The sequence below is a fragment of the Marmota flaviventris genome, chromosome 17 (genome assembly GCF_047511675.1).
Source record: "Marmota flaviventris isolate mMarFla1 chromosome 17, mMarFla1.hap1, whole genome shotgun sequence".
Taxonomy (NCBI): domain Eukaryota; kingdom Metazoa; phylum Chordata; class Mammalia; order Rodentia; family Sciuridae; genus Marmota; species Marmota flaviventris.
The window spans coordinates 45,716,319-45,734,462 of record NC_092514.1 but is presented as its reverse complement, the minus strand read 5'-3'; the positions used below and the strand labels follow the sequence as shown (position 1 = coordinate 45,734,462).

The 18,144-nt window shown below is 46.0% G+C and overlaps 1 protein-coding gene and 1 pseudogene across 6 annotated transcripts in view; one reads left to right on the top strand and one right to left on the bottom strand.

Annotated features, from left to right (window-relative positions):
* The window catches only part of Msi2 (musashi RNA binding protein 2), a 369,627-nt gene that overhangs the window by 76,998 nt on the left and 274,485 nt on the right, over nucleotides 1-18,144 (top strand). The window lies entirely within an intron of this gene.
* Nucleotides 12,585-13,751, bottom strand: LOC114104229 (N-acetyllactosaminide beta-1,3-N-acetylglucosaminyltransferase 2-like; annotated as a pseudogene).

The window sequence follows — 18,144 nt, the reverse complement described above, 5'->3', positions numbered from 1 at the left end:
CTTCTGTGACATTGCCATTTATAAAGAATATATCCACCTCCCCCCCCCCTTTATTTTTCCATGAGAATATTCTTGTCCAATATTTCCTCATGATTAAATGCAAGTGATGCATTCCTGGCCAGAATACGATGTTAAGTGTTTTTCATGTCCTTCTCAGGCTATCATGTCTGGAGGCACTTGATGTCCATCTGTCTTGCCTCTCTTTGATGACCTGGCCAAGGTGTTGTTTGATTTCTCCACTGTATGGTAATTAGGTTTTCTCTTGCAGCTAATAAGCAGTCTTTGGGTAGACGCTGTAAGATCCGCTCCTTGTCCAAGTTTCCACTCGGCTTAGCCTCGGCCTGCGCGTCTTGCCTGATCTAGTCTTGACTGGTGGTTACAAGGTGATCGTCCCCCTCCTGCACTCTTGAGGTGTCTTCCACTTGGCAGTCAGCAGTTCTGCTGAGAAGGAGCCCTTCCTTCTTTGCCGTTATAGATGTGGCCTGTTATTTCAGTGACTTATAATCATTACCGTAGTTAATCATTTTGGTGCCTAAATTGGACCAGCGGGAGGCCCTTTATTCTGATTCCTTCCAGCATTTTAAAGTGCTTCTTAACTTTCTGGCGTACTAGGGTGTTCCAAGTTCCTCTCATGCCTGCCCTGCCCCAGACCTGGACTTAGTCATTTCTCTAAGGAGCCCGTTTCTTTGAGTGAGGAATGGATTTAGAGGCCAAGATAAATCAGTGTTAGTAGATCATCTTTGCTGGTTGTTACTGGGGTGTCTTTGCTTCTAGGCCATTTCAGCGGAGATCTGGGAAACATTTGTATGTAAATGTACACACACACACACAAACACAGAAGTCAAGCATCCACATTATTCCTCCAGTCCTGGCTCTTCTGCCAGAGTCCTTTTGTGCCTCTTCAATCTCTGTCTCTGTGAGGGCCCTGTCACCCTCAGCACTTTACTAAGCTTGCACTTTAGCACATCTAAAGCAGGGTCAGCATGGTGTGCCCAGGCCACTGTGGAAGACTGACCTGTTGAGTGTTCAGGGCTTGTACATTTTGCTCATCCATTCAGATCCTGTGGGCATGAACTCCTGGGCTCGCTCTCCCCATGCCCTTCACGGTAGGCACAGTTTGCTTCCAGCCTCAGGGTTTCCTCCTCTTGCTGTCCCCTTTGTTCATCTAATCTTACTCAGCTTGAGAAAAGTGCTGTGACTTCCCTCCTACCCTATCTCCCTTCCCCGGAGGCAACCAACCTCAGTGTTTTCTAGTTTGTCTTTCTTGCTTTTCTTTCTGTAAAGATAAACAGATATGTGACTATTTCCTCATTTCCCCTTCTTTCTTGCTCAGGAGGTAGCATAGCACCTGCTCCTGAAGGCATTGCCTTGTGTTTTAAAATGAGCTCACACGGGGTCCCATGCAGAGCAAACAGGAAATGCAGCAGTCCTGCCTTGGTGGACTCCCTTTGTTGTGATAGGTGCATCTTTTTGAAATAGAGGAATGGGTAGCCGATGGAGGAGGAGGAGAAAAAGGAAGGTCAGGGATGAGAGATGAAAAATGTTAGGTTCGTACCCTCCAAATGCTGCTTTTTATCAAACTTTTGTGATTTTTTAAACCATATTCTCAAGTGATGTGTTTCAGAATTACTAAATATATTTTTATATTGATTCACTCTATGACCATAAGAACATTTGTTTTAAAGAAGATTTCACATCGCTACTGTAAAGGAGAAACAGCTATTACTTGTGTACATGCATTTCTTTTTTTCATTTTTAAAATGGGTGCATTATAATTAGTCATAACAGTGGGATTGGTTGTTACATATTTGTGTATGCACATGACATAATTTGGTCAGTTTCACCCCCTACTACTTCCCTTTCCCTCCTGTCGTCCCTCTCTCTGGGTCCCTTCCTCTACTCTATTGGTCTCCCTTGTAGTTTCGTAAGAACCCGTCTGCTTGCGTTTTTGGGGGAGTTGCATAAAAATCGCAACCTTTTGGAATTTAAAAAGTGTAACAGTGAAATAACCCCTTTTAATATTTATTCTTAACAGGAATTGAAATGTAAAAATAATGCCCATTTTTTTAAGTATTTCTTAATGAAGACGTAAACTCATTGAATTCATTGATCTCATCCATTGATTTAATATGTGCAATAACCTACAACTGGGCCTCTCAGGGGATTTGAGAAAGCTCTGTCTTACAGTGGAATGAAATAAAACTGTGAATGTGGTAACTGTAGTCCAAATTGGATGAGTTTAAATGCTTTTAAGACCAAAAGATATACTTTGTTGTTGTTGTTTGAATCATTGGATAGGACATTTTACGAAGGGTCTTAATTTATACAGTGTTTGAACAGAATATAAAGAGTGGTACCAGGTGTGTGTGTATGTGTGTGCGCGTGTATTTTGAATTTACCTTGGTTATCTTTAAAATGATGCTTTAAGGATTCAGGCCACATCTTAGCCATATCAGACACATACCAGTAATGCCTCTGCCGTGGAGTTCCATATAGAAAATTTGCCAGCATCTTACTAAGGCCAGCTTCTCAATGAAGCAGCCCGTACGTAGACAGTGCTCCTGCTCACCATCGTTCCTGGAAATGCGCTATGACCATCCTGGTCCTTCCCACTTATTACTCCATGGGTAATAAGGATGTGGTGTGTCCTGGACTAAGATTCTAGCAAAAGAGTAGGAATTAGTATACTGAGTACTCTATAGTGTATTATCATCAAAATTTGATTTTTGAGACCTGGACTCCAAAATAGCTCTTTAAAAATATCTTAAACATTGTTTTTCAATAATGAATGCAACATTACAGCAGCAATTTTCAAATTCTAAGCAAAGCAAAGGAACACGTCCACCCACCATCCTGCCTGTGGGTCACGTTGCTTTCCAGGCCCGTCTCCGTGCGTACAAACCCTTGGTGTAGGCGTTTCTGAAGAGCAGATGTACGCTCTTCACTTGCTCTTCCCACTTAGCATTGTGCGTGGTGCGGCCCCTGGCTCTTTTATTGGGGTTGTCTGTCTTCATCATCGTGACTAGGGTGTTCAGTGAGGTCACCTCCCTGGAGTTTCTACCCATAGCACCCCTGGAAGCAGAGTGGTAGAATTGGGTCTTGGGGTTCCTCCTCTGGCAGAGTGGGTTGTCTCTAGTTTGCCCACAATGCGTGCCCAGTGGAATTGGCTGTCATTATCAGTCATCTTCAGGTGGTCTCAGCGCACTGTCCGGCTCTCAGGATGTTGGCTGAGTGTTCTTTCCTTCTGTCATTCACTGAACCAACACTACCGGCCTTGCCCTCTGCCAGGCCTAGGGCTGGCTGTGAGGACGCAGCCAGGAGCAAGATAAGTGCATTTGGTCCCTGCCTTCCTGGGGCTCACGGTTCTGTTCCTCTGTGCTTTGCTGCATGTTCAGCCCTTCTTTATCTACTCATGGGTGCACGCACTGCAGCCGGTGGGGAAGGTGACATTGCTATAGGAAACACCTAGAATCTGCTCTGCCTTCTTAAATGCTGAGTTCTTCACATGCTTTGGTTCTTTCCTAGTAGCACAAGTTGCTTGCAGCATATCTCACACCTGCTCCAACATATACCTGTGCCACCGAGTGTGAGGACCTTTAGACCAGGGAGCTGAGACGGGAGTCCCAGAGGTGAGCAGGTAGTGAGTGACAGGTACCTAGGCTGTCCCTGGGACTAAAGACCACTGCTCAGACTCAGGAACTCTCAGGTTCAGGTTGCTTTTGTAACCAGAGAAGATGCCCTATGAGGGAGTGGTAGCATTTATAAGGTGGTGTCCCTTTTCTCTCCAAGTCACATCCCCTCTCGGTGTTCTGGATTCTTAGCTTCTGACTGTTTGAATTAGGAAAGGTCTGACATTGTTTCTACTTGTTTGAGTGAACTCTCTGAGGTGCCAGTGTGCTGCCTGCAAGCCACCCATTTCAAATTATAGACCCAAAAGCTTCATCTCTAGTTCAAAGCTTCACGTCCTGGCTAGCAGACCAAGGAGATATTTGGGGGCACAGAGAAGTTTTCTCACAGCTTCTGAAAAACACTAGTCTCTGGCTGGCCCTCCATCATGCTTCCTGGCTGACTACTCCTTTGTTCTGTTCCAGGATGTGAGGCCTGAGATGAGGGGGTCCAGGCTGCTGCCCCCTCGAGCATCCCCCTGTCCTACTGCTAGGACCCTCCTCTGCCCACCTGCTTCTCCCTTTCTGAATGAATGCTGTTTGACTCCTGACTCAGCACTGGGGATGTGCAGAGTGTGAATGTGTGTGTGTATGTGTATGTGTGTGCACGTATGCATGTACCTGCATGTGCATATGTGCATGTGCCCCTGAGCTCATTGGAGAGGTGGAGGAGAGCAGTTCTGGAAAATGAAAACTCAAAGGAAGAGTACGGGAAACTCTGGGTTCTCCATTGGCACAGGTGGGGAAGAACGTTGAACTCTTCTTCATAATTAACATTTATGAGTGATTCTGACAGCGATTAAAGAAATAGGGGAAAGCTGTCAACATACATACGTGGCCATTATATATACTGGGGGGAGAACAAAGAGGAAAACGAAATGCTGCGGTGATTGGCTTTAGAAAGGTGAATTGTGTGCTCCTGTGTCTAGGTACTGTAGTGAGTAACAGTGATTATGAAGACTTCAGTAGGCCAATAGATTACCTTTTATCAGTTTAATTACATTTGTCAAGTTGGTACACATGCATGCTTGTGTTCCAACCTGTCTGCTTGCAGCCAAGAACAATAAAAAGGAGTTAACACTGGCCATGGTGGGCTTATTAGCAGAGGAATGTTAGGATTTATTTTACTTGAAGCCTTTTTAATCCACTTTCAGGACACACACACATACACATACACACTCTCACTTGCTTGCTCTCTCTCACATTTGTATCTATACCTGAAAACCCAAGCGACAGTAGGAAACTAAGAATTTAATATTTAAATCCAAGAGTATTGTAGAATCCAGGAGCACCTGAACATCTCCTGAATACACTCTTGTTTGCTGCCTTTGTAGAAGAATTAAAGTCATCTAGTGGTTCTAGTGATGCCACTTCAGTGGATTCTTGCTGACTGATGCCACGTGAATTATAAATGAACCATATGGAACCGCTTTATATTAAGTAACTTATGTGTTCCACTGATAGTTATTTAGGTTGTAAACTTCTCAAAATCTGTTGTTAATGATTGGTGTGTTTTCACCTGAGGTTGTTAATGCTCCAGTGCCTGTTGTTAACAGTGCCAGAAATAGGTGTGTGTGTGTGTGTGTATGTGTGTGTGTGTGTGTGTTTTCACGGGAGGATATTACTGTGAACCATATTTCATGGTCTGATAGCTTTTATTTTTTTTGCCTTCGATTCCAGACACAGTGCTCTGGAATAGCAGTTTTAGGGATTATGTTTATTTGTCCTAAGCGAATGCCAATTTCCAGTTTGTCCAGGGAAGGGATGTGTCTGAAAATACATGGAGTGCTGGATGGAGTCACCCTGTGATTGGCCTTCAGAGACTGCCCATTGCTTAGGGTCAAGTCTCAATGCCTCAGTTCCTGCTCCTGCTGGCTGTTGATGCCTCTCTGCCCTTGCTAATGGGGCTCCCTGGCTTGGGGTGCACTTCCCTCCATCTTGCTTATCCAGCCTGCTGCTGCCCCACTGGCCTGTGAACTGCTCTTGGTCCTCGTCCTCTCCTCCTGTGCTTGATGTGCTCTGCTCGTCCCGTCAGTCCGCATGACACTTTTCAGACTGAGGTTCACCCACGGCCTCATCAGCCAGGGTTCCTGTGGGGACAGAACAGCACGGGAGAGGGTAATGGAAAGGACTGACTGTTGAGAGGAGAAGGCAGAGGTAAAGGCTCAGGAAGGAACGAGGAGCAGGCACCAGCGCTGTACAGCACCCCCCCAGGCCCCAAGGGGCCCAGGAAGGGAGCCTCCATTGGAGTTCAACTGTGAGGAGGGCTTCCCTGCAGGGCTGAGGGTACAGAGCAGAGGAACATGGCCCAGCAAGCAGGGATGGTGGGGAGGCCATCTTCTTCCCACCATCTTCTGATGCTGACTCATGTGGGCCAGGCCCAGCCTGAAGATAAAGAGTGAGGGAGCCCTGAGACCATCCTGTGGAGGTCCTTCCTGCAAGGCCCTGGGCAGTGAGAAAGAGAGCAGCAGTGGTTTTGGAGGTCAGAACAGAATAAGCAGCACCCCTAACCCCCCCCCCCCCCCCCCCGTCATCCCAGGAAGGGCATTGGCCCGGTCTCGCTGGCCCTGAAGTCCCAGGGCCTGTTGTTGGGGTGCTGGGACCGGAGCTTAGCTCCCTCCCTCACCTCCGTCATACTTCCAGCCACCACAGGTCAACGCACTTTCCTCTCCCTCTAGGAGTTTGCTGTTCCTAGGCCTCTTGTATGTAAATTCTGGACCCTACCACCAGTCCCAGTGACTGCTCCAAGTTTGTGTTGGAGGAATGAGGGGCCGAATGAGACAGCCAGTGAACATGTGATGCAGTCCTGAGGTGGAGGGCCATGCAAGCCCAGCTTCTCCATCCTTGTATCCCTTTCAGACCCTAAAGGTGCAGGAGGCGTCTGAAGCGAGGCCCAGGAGGGCAGGAATTTCTCGTCTGGTTGGTTTGCTATTATGTTCCCCGCACAGTGCCTGCACATAGTGGGTATTTTGTCAGCAGATGTTTGTCAAGTGAGTGACTCTGGATGTGAAGTCATGAGCCTGCATTGTTCCTTCTTTAACCAGCTGCCTTCTGGGATTCACCAATGCATAATGTCTTGGGACACCGTCTCTCTTTTGGAACCTGAGACCACTTTGATATTTTCCAGAGTAGAGAAACCTGTAGCCTAGAGTCCTATTTGCAGTAGTCCACCCTTATCTGCAATGTTTAAGGATCCTCGGGTGCCTGAAACAGCAGATGGTGCCGAACCCTGTGGGTTCAAACCCTATGATAACAGTTTAATTTACTAATTAGGGATAGTAAGATTAATAATAATAAGAAGTAATAACAAAAGGGCACAGTTTTAACAGTATACTAAAATAAAATCGTTGAAAATGTACAAATTGTTTATTTCTGGAATTTTCCATGTAATATTTTTGGACCACAGTTGACTGTGGGATCACTGAAACTGTAGAAAGTTAAATTCAGATAAGGAGAACCACTGTGTTCTTTGATTTCTAGAATTTAGAAGCCTGGACAGAATACTTTTAGACAGGAAGGAGAAGGGAAAACAGGATGTAAGGACTTTGGTGGGTGGAAGGGAAGCAGATGAAGGGGGCTCCCAGGTGTTAGGTGGCCGGGACCCTTGTTTCTAATGGGTCCACATGTGGTTGGCCTTGCCCATGGGCAGCACCACGCCTGTCTCCTTGCTCTTCTGCTTGGGTCTGTGATTCTAGCAGGAGGTATGGAGGTACCCTGGATGGGAGACAAAGGGCAGGATCAACAGAATAAATGTCAGCTAATCTCTGAATGATTGTACTTTGTGATGGCTATGCCTGGAGGGGGTTCTAGGCCTCAAAGGACTCATGTTGGTGTGTGCAGGCTTCTCTGTCTCTTCCTGGCCTGCGTTAACTTGGATGGGGCCCCTTAGGCCAGCAGTTTGCTCAGGCCAGCAGGGCTCCTCCTGGGCCCCCTCTTGGGCCGCTTCAGTCCTCCTGGCACTCAGTAATTTCACAGGGCGGTGCAAGGATCAGGGTGTGGAAAGCAGGAAATTAGTAATGACTGGACTGGGTGAGGGTGACTCTTGTAATTTTAAAGAAATGCTTAAAAATTAATTGGTTCTCTGCTCTGCAGCTTTATTCTGCTGAAGCCAGAAAGCAAAGGCAAGATGGAGAATTTCCCACTGTGACGCCTTTTATTTCTGGAAAGTTGAGTCATTTAATGATGATTTGGATATCAACAGCCCACTGGCCCATCCTTCCCCACACAGCTCCTGAAAATGTGCTCCCTTCCAGAGAAGGACATATTTCGTTCCTTTAGTGTCTTGGCAGCTCCAGTAGAACTTGGGCTCTCATGTATTTCCCAGACCATTACTGGACTTTTGCTGGCTGAGATGGGGTGAATTTTAGCCTTAGCCCACTGCTGCCATGGACGTCATCCTTGGGCCAACTGCGGATAGAGTTGGAGCAGGCGTGGCTGTGCTTGCCCCATTGGATGGAGGCTTGTTGATTGATCTGACAAGGTTTCAAAGTGCTACTGTTTTTTTTTTTTGTTTGTTTTTGGGGCATGGGATGTGTGTGGCAGCGCGGAGTCGGGGGGATTGTACTAAGGACCCCTGTGTCCTGGAGGACCCTTGATAAGCATGTGGCTAATGAAAGCCCTGGTGCACTGATGTATGGTCCTAACAGAATAAACAAAAGTTCCTAAGAGCGTCTAAGGTAAAATGTGGGCTTCAGTAATTTATTTAAGGACTGGGGGGAGATGGAGGCTAGTGTTCGTCTTGTCATTTCATCTGTAGGGATATTTGCCGAGTTAAAAAAAATACCTATTTCCTCTGCAGGGTTTCATCTCAGTGCTTTCAAAGGATTGCAGACTTAATCAGATCCCCCCACCCCCGTCCCTTCTAGGTCCCAGGACATGAAGATCACCTTAGGACTTTGTCATCTTGTTTCCTTGCTAACAATTAGTCCTGGATGGTGCCGGGGTTGAACTGACCTGTTAAGTCTCCTTTCCCATTTTAATGAGTAGTTAAGTCCATGGCAGGGGTTGACAAACTCCTCTTCTCTTTGTAAAGGGACCAGATAGTTAATATTTTAGGCTTTGCAGGCCAAGAAGCAATATTGAGGATATTATGTAGATACTTACACCATAACAAGAGAGAAAACAAATTTACACAAACTTTTCACTGATGAAATTGAAAATACAAGAGCAGTAATTGAGTACGGCTTTTTTGTAATACCAGTTTGTTGTTGAGAAGAATGGGTATTATCGGGGGGAGGTATTGTTTTGCCAAATTGGAGTTCAGAGTTATCATTTTGTATTATCAAATCAGTTACAGGTGTTCATATAAAGACAGATAAACAGACCAGATTTGGCCTGTAGGCTGCAGCTTGCCAGCCCCTGGTTAGCAGCATAACTAGTTGTGGGGTGGAGAGCCTACAGATGTAGGCCTGGGGTTCTAAACTGTGCCTTGTGGGAGTGGCTGGGAGGTGTTGTTTGGATGCCGTGGTACTGGAATTGTGTTTATTCAATACATAGTGGCAGAGGCCAGGCACTGGGTCTACAGAAGTGAACCAGATGGTCAGGGTCCTTGCCCTTACCTTCAAAGTTGGAGGAATGATAAGTAAATATAAAATATGATTTCATAGTGATGAGCACTGTGGAAGAGTCAGGTGAAGGGATATAAGTAACGTTGGAAGAGTTGTTTTAGCGAGCACCTCTGTAGGAAGTTGTGATTTGAATGTGTCTCCCCCACAGTTCATCTGCCAGGTACTTAATTCCCACATTCGTGTGTTAATGGTATTTGGAGTTGGGGACTTTGGTAATTAGGATTAGATGCGGTCATGAGAATGGAGCCCCCATGATGGCGTTAGTGGCGGGAAAGGAGCCATGCATGGTGGTGCACACCTGTAATCCCTGCCACTCAGGAGGCTGAGGCAGGATGATTGCAAGTTCAAGGTCAGCCTCAGGAACTTGTGAGACCCTGCCTCAAAATAAAAAATAAAAACGTCTGAGGATGTAAGAAGAGGACAGGGGAGATCAGAGCTGGCATGCTTACTCTATTTGGCTATGAGATGCTTTCTGCCACCTTATGAAGGAGCAAGAAGGCTGTCACCAGGTGCTCCAAAGATGCCAGCAGCATACTCTTGGATTCATAGCCTCCAGAACTCTGAGTTAAATATTCTTTATAAATGAAGAGATCTGCCAGGCACTGTGGCGCACACCTATAATCCCAGCGGCTTGGATGCTGAGGATCGTGAGTTCAAAGCCATCCTCAAAAACAGCGAGGCGCTAAGCATCCGTGAGACCCTGTCTCTAAATAAAACACAAAAAAGGGCTGGGGATGTGGCTCAGTGGACGAGGGCCCCTGAGTTCAATCTGCAGTACCCTAAAATGAAATAAAATAACACATCTCAGATACTTTGTTAGACAACCAGAATACTAAGGCAGAGAAGAAGTCGGGATAGAGATGGGAGTTAAGGGAAGGACAGCACCGCCCAAGTTTTGGGTGAGGCGACAACAAATAGATGTCTTTAGGCAGGAAGAAGCTTGGTGAATCTGAAGCCCCGGGAAGGGCAGAGTGGTGGAGTGGAGGGGACCGGAGATAGAGGAGGCCAGGGCCAGATAAGAGGAACCTTGAAGCTCATACAAAGGAGCTTGTGATGGGACATCCAGGGAAGGCCTGGGGCCAGAGAGTGATGCAATATGATTAACTGTTGAAGAAGGTCACTCCAGCTGCTGGCTAGAGAGAGGACTGGAGAAGGCAGGGGTGGGAGTGGCTTTCTGGGGCCACAGAATTTAGTGTTGAAAATAGAGATAGTCTGACAACTGTGGCGACTGTGGTCAGCGTGCATTCCATATAGACTTCTGGGTCATATATAAGTCATGATCCTTTTTTGGTTTCAAATGACGAGACTCAAAGTGAGCTCAGGGAGAAAAGGGAATAAATTGGCCCATGTAACTGTTAAGTCCAAGGGTTTTCCTGGCTTTGTTACAGCTGGTTCCAGGGGCACACATGATGTCATTGTGGCTCTCTCCGTTCCTCATCTCTCCCCTCTCCTCCTCTCTGTGGGTTGGCCCCTTTCCCTCTTTTTTGTAGATAAATGTTTTCCACGAGTTGTTGAAGATGGCCCTCAGGATCCTGGGTTCCCATGGCTTGGCAGGGCTTCCCGCCTCTGCAGAGCCTGTGCAGAGAAGTGCACTGACTGGCTTTGCTGGGGTCACAGACCCAGGTCTTAGACCACGCTCCATTGACAGCCCCATGAGAACCAGGTTGGCTCCCAAGGTCAAGGGTGTCCAGTGGTCTGTCCTCTTTGGACTCCCTCATTTTTCTCTTCCTTTTCCACTGGGGACCTTTCAGTGAATATGCCCCTGGACCTTTTTGAGACTTAGTTTCCTTTTCGTCCAGTCATTGAGTTGCTAGGTTCATGGACCAAGACATCCAAGTTCTTGGGAAGATGCAGAGTGCCATGTAGGGTATGGCTGTGAATTGGTCTTTTTAAAGTCTTTTGCTCAGGGAAGAGAGATGAGAAGCAAGGAAGATGTTGTGTTTTCATTCTGGACCTTTCTACCTGTATATGCCAGCTCTCCCCTCTTTGTATAACTTTTCTTTCAGGGCAAGCAGATTTCTTCATTTTTATCATCTTGATAATTTTATGCCCTGGTTGGATTTTTTTAATTAAAAAAATAACCATGAGCTTTATTAAACATGTAACACGATAGAATTTAAAGTACCATGCTCTAGTGAAATATTTCACCAACAACACTGCGTACAAATAAAATATCACACAAAACATATTTAAGAAAATGTTTTGGTCTTTGATTTGAACAATAAGTAAAAACATAGGCACTTCTGTACTGAGACAGGGAAGCAATCACTACTCCGAATGATAATGTTGTATAAGCAACATGTGAAAATATGGCAAGAATAGATTTCTGGAGTTTTAAACTGATGGACCATGTAAGAAAAGGTCTGCAACTTCAGACCTTTCACTTCAAGTTCAAAAGTAACATTTTTTTTTTTTTCCCCTCCTGGTCCACAGTGAGAATTCATAAACCCATATGGTTGTCATGGGCAAGTCAATTTCCGGTTAGCCATTATGGAATCATAATCATTATTTCAAAAACATCAAAATCAGATGATTATTAGGATACCACCCATCAAACCCCCCCCCCCCCAAATTAAAGTCACTCTCTCCTTATGACCGTAAATCACCACAAAGTAAAACTGGATGTGATTCTCATTTTGCAAAATTAACTAATTAAATGGAGATAAGAAAATACTTCTGGGTGACAGGAAATCTTGACTGAAGTCCATTTTATAGATAATATAAAAAAATTCATCCAAAATTCATGAAAATAAATGTAATTCCATTTCACAAAAACCACTGGGTCATGCATAGCAAAGTCTTGGCAGCCATTAGATTCATAAACACCTGAATTAGATAAATCAGTCATGATAATGGAAGTGGGAATATTATCATATAGAAGAGCAAAACAAAAATAACTCACAATGATCACATTCCAGGAACTTAAGATTTCAGATGAGAAAGGAGGACAACTTAGAAAATAATGGCTGCAAGCCAGTAGAAAAGATCAGAACCAATCATTCCACCATATCATCTATAAAAATTAATAGCTTCTGCTTTCCCTTGTCACAAAAGCATTGAGTGACTTGGAGGCCCTCAAATGGATACTACTTACAAAGGTAATTCTGATGATTGAATATAGAAATTATCCTAATGTGAGCAAACAACATGGGAACTAGGCAAGATATATCTTTTGATGCAAAATTTAGCCTGTATGTATTTCAGCATTTCATTTTATTATTTTTTTTTAGTTGTAGATGGACACAATACCTTTATTTTATTTACTCCTTTTCATGTGGTGCTGAGGATCAAACCCAGTGTCTCACATGCTAGGCAAGCGCTCTACCACTGAGTTACAACCCCAGCCCCTATTTCAGCATTTTAAATGAGCATTTTGCAACTGAGACCAAATATCAATCATCTCTTGAGGTTTTGTACTGTGTACTAACATCAGATCTATGTAAGAGCAGATATCATTCTTGTTTTTCTTCTTGATATCAAATATCTTGAAGCCCTTGTACTTTTTTGGAATGAGGCCGAGTTTCTGAAGGCACATTCCAGTGTAAATGCTATCAATAAGTTAGAGATGGACCTGGTCAGTTATGTTGTACAGCCTTAGACAGGACTCTGCTTTCCCCTGCATCAGGTGGGTAGACCCCAGAGAACATAACCTCTTGAAGGTAATGATTCAGTTTCTTGACTTGATGAGGGCCAGCATTGTAGGTCACATCACCTGTAAACAAATCTTTGGCTTTGTGCTTGGGTAAGCCGTTCAGGTAATTCAGGATGTGAATGGTATTCACACAAACATCATCATTGCCCTTGAAAAGGAGCTCAGTGTCTGGGCAGGAAGTGCCCACCCACCTGAGAAACTGCACTTCCTTCAGAGACAAGTTGAACAGAGTGTCTCCATAGTTCCATGTAAGAATGTCTTTGCACTTCTCACTCACAAATTTCAGTATGTCTGAAAGGTCAGGGTGGTTGTCTTCTGTGAGGGTGTGGCCCAGCAAGAAGACTGGTTCCCCACATGAGTTTCTCTGCTCGAGGACTTCCAAATGGCTTGCCTTCTGGGAAAATGTGGAGTGAGAGACTTCATCGCCAGCAATAAGACATGTTACTTTGCACATTCAGTTGATCTATAAGCAGTGAATAATTTCTACAACTCAAATACAGGAGAAAGTCTTTCAGTCTGTCCAGCAAACTCTTAAAAATCTGTCACAGCTGACCTCTCAGGTCAGGTTCACAATAATTCAGATGACTTATTTTCAAAGACCGGTATACATTTCCCCTCTGGTTGGCCAACATGCTCAGAATGGGATTGTACTGCTTGTTCGGCTTTTCTTGTTCTCTGTTCCAGTAATGCATGGGAAGGAAAGCTAAATGACTCCCAGAATCTTTTTTGGAGGGTATTATTACTTTCCCATTTCCATTTCCCCCCCTTGGCTGCTGCTTTTGGAAACTTCCACAGTCAAATGAAGTCATTTGCCATTATCAGGATGCCCAACAACTTGATTCTTCGACATCTAACACTATTTCTCATATCTTGTCCATCAGCAGCTCCAGTTCAGCAGGTCAGGGGTGAGAGAGCCTAGCAGCATTCACATGCGCACGGCTCAACCTGGCGACTGAATGCTCTGTGCGCGGGGCGGGGGGCCGGGGACTGGCGGTGTCTGTGGTGTGCTCCGTGCAGGCTTGCTTCTAGCACTTGTTGCCTCCATCGCCGCTGCCAACACCACCACCACCGTTATGCTTCTCTCCTGTTCCGCCCCACCCCGGCCCCACCTCCACCTTGGTCCTTGCCCAACTCCCCTGGTGGGATCTTAAGGAGAAATCCTTGGGTGCAGATGCTGGCATGGGAGAACCACCCCAGATTAAGACAGGTCGTGTTTTGTCCATCAGCCACAGCACTCAGCAATTTGACATAGACATTATTTTAGATTTGCAGAGAGGAAAGGACAGCCCGTTCTGTATTGATAAGATTTCAGCAAGACTCAAAAAAAAAAAAAAAAAAAAAGAAGAAGAAGAAAACCAAAACTTAATGCATTACCATGTAACGCCTTGGTTCCTAGTTCCTTAATTAGGCCCGTGGTTTAGCAGAGTGCACCATCTCAATACACAGATGGTTTTTATGTAAAAATTTTTTTTTCAAATGTTAATTTCCAGTGACTGATGTTCTGAGCCTAAATCATTTTCTATTGTTTGTATTTGATAAGAACTGTATTTGAACTGCTCCTTTATAAGTTGGAGTCTTTTGTAATGGGATTTAACTTAGTGGTTTTACAGGTGTATGAAAAATGTTAAGCTGTGTATTGTACTTAAGAGTTTGAAAAATTCTTAGTTGCAGCTAATTTAAGGGGGAAAAATTAAAACAGGTGATTAGCAGCTGCTTTCGGTTTTGAATGCCCTCGCTTAGGGGTTTTGTGTTTGCTTATTCGTGTGCAAATTGGTGTGGTTATTTTGGACGGGTTGAGACAGCCAGCCAGCACCGGCACCTCCTGGCCAGCTGCCTGGAGGCCCATTCAGGGGACCCTTCCCCAGTTCTCCCAGGCAGATTAGTTCCTGCCTAGCTGCTGGGTGCTTGCCCTCTCCCTCACCATTCAGGCCTTCCTGGGAACACAAAGGAGGTCTGGCCTCATTCCTCCTTGTTCCCTGATACCAAGATGCCTCTTCCCCTGGAGCAGAGGACTCCTTTTCCAGCCAAGAACTGCACATTGGTGGCTGCAGCTCCTGTCCCCTTGTTTCAGTTCTGAACTTCTGGTCCCCCAGGTGACAGCCTCTGGATAGCCTTAAGCTCTAGGACCCACCCCTCAGGTTCTAGGAACCCCCATCTCCCTCTGCTGCTGGTGGGGAAAACAAGTTAGGAAGCAGTGGTCTGGGGCCTGTTTAGGGAACCCCACTTGGGCAAAGACCTTCACTCTGTGCTGCTCTGCCCCAGACCCTGGGCTTTCTTGGCTCCATGGGGTCGCGCTTGCTCGGCCCTGATCCCTGCGCTTGCCAAGGCTAGCAGAGCTTTGTACAGGCCGCTGCTGCTTACTTATTAACAATGACGCCAGTGGGAGCTCCGCGGCCAGCTCCCTTTCCAGGCCTTTGTGGCCGCATCCTGTTCACTTAAAGGTGGAATCACGACCTGCCGGACTTGATTTTTCAGTTGAGGGGCTTTTGTGTATGTGTCTTTCTTTGCCCAGTAAGAGGATTGTGTTTTCATTCACAGAGATTTCATCAGTAAATATGAAGGGAAAATGCTCAGGGGGAAATGCTTGCTGTTCAGATTAATAATCACCCTCCCCCCTCCCCCCCCCCCCTTTTTTTTTTGGCAAGCTAAAGGTGCTCCCTCAGTGCTCTTACTGAGTCTTTGCCTGGTCTCACCTTTGACCTTAGTGGATGTGACAGTGCAGCCAAGATTCCTGCACATCCCGTCTCCCCTCTGGGCTTAGTGGGTCACCTCTTTCTTTTCCTACTTGTGTCGTGAATGGTACTCAGTGACCCACCAGAACACCTTATGGGGCTGCTGTTCGGGGGCCACAGGCTCCTAGTTACAGGCCTTGGTGGCTGTTTGCCCCTGAAGAAAAGCAACAGTGAAAAGATGAGGGCAAAGAAAGGAAGGGGAAGACCTCTGTGGGTTTTGTTTTGTTTTTCTGGACAGCATCTGTACCTGTAAAGCCAGAATGACTTCTGTAGGCATCTTTGTCCAGATGGGTTCCAGTCAAGGGTCACAGTTGGCTTTTCTGAAGATGGCAAAGATCAAGGTTCAATACTTGCCAGATCACATGTTTAATGATTCAGGTCATTAGGAACCTCGGGTTCTTCAGGGTTGTTCCGAATACTTTGAGGTTGGTTTCATGGTGGCCGTGGGGGAGGGGGGGCATTTGGATCTACTCACAAAGACTCTCGATGCAGTTGTCTGTCAGATTGTGGGTAGGGAAATGGGGATGGCTTTCTAGACCAGTTAGCAGGTGGTCCTCCGTCCTTGCCAGGGTTGCCCTTCTTTTTTCCAGGCATTCCCAGATGAGCGCTTTAGATTGTACCCATCTCCTCCAGTTCCTGGAACCAGAACCATTAGATCCCACTGCTTGGGTCAAGGTGTATGTGTGGGGGCACCTTTAGGAAAGCCAGCTAGTCAAAAGCAGTTTGGGAGTCCCCACTTTGGCTGACTGTGTGGGTATTTTAATCTTACTATGAATGCAGCTGCAAGGGAGATAGAAGATGCTGATAGTTAAGTGCAGGGACCTTGAAATCAGAAAGACCAGGGCTCAAAATTGAGCTCTCGGCGTCTGTGATTGTGGGCTGGGAGGTACCTGTCTAAATCTCATTTCTTCATCTCTAAAATGGCCTCCCCCAAGGTCGTGTGGGTGAGCCCTCACGGAAAGCTGGTAATGGTATTGGTAATAGTGTTGGATGGCAGGATACGTGCCAGTCATGGGTGGGGAAATCACATGTGTGGTCCAGTGGCTGTGGTCAGCCGGTGACATGTACATTGTAGGACCCTGGCTGCTGTAGCATGCTCTGCTACCTGCCCTGGGAAGTACCTGCTCTGGGGTGCGAGCTGAACCCCACTCCCATTTCCTTTACTGTAGGTTTACTCTGCTTTCTTCTGTGCGCAGTATAGTTTTTAATCCCTTTATGAGTGTTCTCCTGGTCACACTGCCTTAGCTGCGCCTCTGCCCCGCACCCCACATGATGTCACTCAGCACCTTTTGTCTGTGACTTGGTGTGTTCTGGGAAACTCTTTGCAGAAACTGAGAGCCTGGCCTCCACCTTACACTCAGGAAGTCCCCGCATGGTGTCCCAGGCTCAGCACCAAAGAGGTGATGTGGATGCTATCTTCCAGAAAGTTCTTTGCCTTTGAGCATGGTGGGAGGAGGGAATGGAAGTTGGCCCTGCATTTTGTGGGCTAGGGCCGGGCTCTGCAGCCCCTCTGAGCAGACATGGGACTCCTGGGGGGACTCCTGTGGACTAAGATTTAGGATGAGGGTAGGAGATGGGCTGTTGACGCATCGCTAGTGCATATTCGCTTAGTTTGGATCTGGGTGGAATTTGTACCCTGCCTTGCTTCACAGAAGATTGTGGGTGTAACTGTTGAAACAATAATTCCTCTTTAAAACTTTACCTTTGCCTACCTGGTGGAGCCTCTTGTCTCTGGGAGGAGACTGCCTTGGCAATGGCTAAGGGCCCTCACCTGCTGGATTCAGGCTTCCCTGGGAAGCATATAAGGTTTGAGCAGAGGGTGGCTCAGGGCTGGGTGCAAGAGAGGAATATCTATCTAGGGGCTCTGGCTCCACTCTCTAGCTCCAAAGCCAACTTGCCCTTGTTCTCGGATGCTCTCCTGGCCCTTGAAGGCCACAGGAGCCCGGAGCCCACTAGTTTGATGTAGTAGTACTGAGGTGGGTGCCGTTTCTGGATGTTTGTGCAAACCCACAAGAAGAAACTGTTACCGCTGGCATTGATGCTCCCGGAGAGATTCTTCTCCGGGTTCTTAGTTCTATTAAATTTTAAAAATCCCTTATTGCTTCCATAGAAGAAAAATTTCAGAAAACGGGAAAAGTGAATATAACATTTTGCTCAATATTAAAAGTTAATTTAAGACAGAACCAGAAGCCAAGACAAGTGTTTTTTTCTTTCCTTCATTTGGTGATATAATTGACCCTTTGCACCTCCATACAGCTTAATACGCATTTGGCAGAGGCTAATTACAGGGCACGTAGGTTCCACACGGGTAAGGGGAAAATGCAGATTCCGTGTGAACTGCCTCATTTTGATGTTTCTGACTTGTCCATAACATTTGTCACGGATTTTAACAAGTGGAAAAGAGCATGCGGAGATACTGAGTGTCTCCAGTCTGCTTCCCTAGGTGGGGGGACTGCATGGGGGACATGTTGTGAACATGTGCTTTCTGAAGCCCCCAATTCAGAGTTGCTTGTTTTCATTTTTAGTTG